Below are 536 nucleotides of genomic sequence, written 5' to 3' on the forward strand. Positions count from 1 at the left end.
AAACTCCCCAATGCGGTCGATGTCATAGCTGACAAAGCCGATGCATGGAATGTATATCCGACCCTCGTGTAGGAGTGACGGCAGCACATGAGAGTGCCGCCGTCGCAATGTGCGTTCGACTTGTCGATGTATCTGCTATTCTTGCGATTCACATACCGACACGCAGCTTGCTGCGGTCTTCATCGACCCACGAGCCGAGTGATCCACCGTTAAGAGTTATATTTGTGTTTTACGTCGGACGCTGCCGACTCTCATCAGCAGACTTCCGCCGTCTCTGCCTCGGGAGACGATGTGGGAAGACGTAGTGTCTAGGGTTTGACTGTGTGCTTATTCCACCCGGGGAAGGGTTGGTTTAAGAAGAGTAGTCGCCGGCTGGCGCGTCGGAAGCTCTGCCCGCCACACGCCAGCGACGCGTGGTTGGTCCTCGCCCTCGCCTCGCACGACGCGAAGGGAGGGAAGGATGATGTGCTTCCAGACCGGGACAGTCTGAGTCCCGGCCACCCAGCGTGTTTGGTTTTGGTCTTTGCCAGCGTCGG

General features: G+C 57.5%; 1 non-coding gene across 1 annotated transcript; it reads right to left on the reverse strand.

Moving 5' to 3' along the window:
• Nucleotides 1-58: 58 nt before the first annotated feature.
• Nucleotides 59-218, reverse strand: LOC126994272 (5.8S ribosomal RNA). The gene has a single exon (XR_007748929.1). It is a non-coding gene; the product is annotated as a 5.8S ribosomal RNA (ribosomal RNA).
• Nucleotides 219-536: the final 318 nt, after the last annotated feature.

The sequence above is a fragment of the Eriocheir sinensis genome, unplaced genomic scaffold (assembly GCF_024679095.1).
Source record: "Eriocheir sinensis breed Jianghai 21 unplaced genomic scaffold, ASM2467909v1 Scaffold764, whole genome shotgun sequence".
NCBI lineage: Eukaryota > Metazoa > Arthropoda > Malacostraca > Decapoda > Varunidae > Eriocheir > Eriocheir sinensis.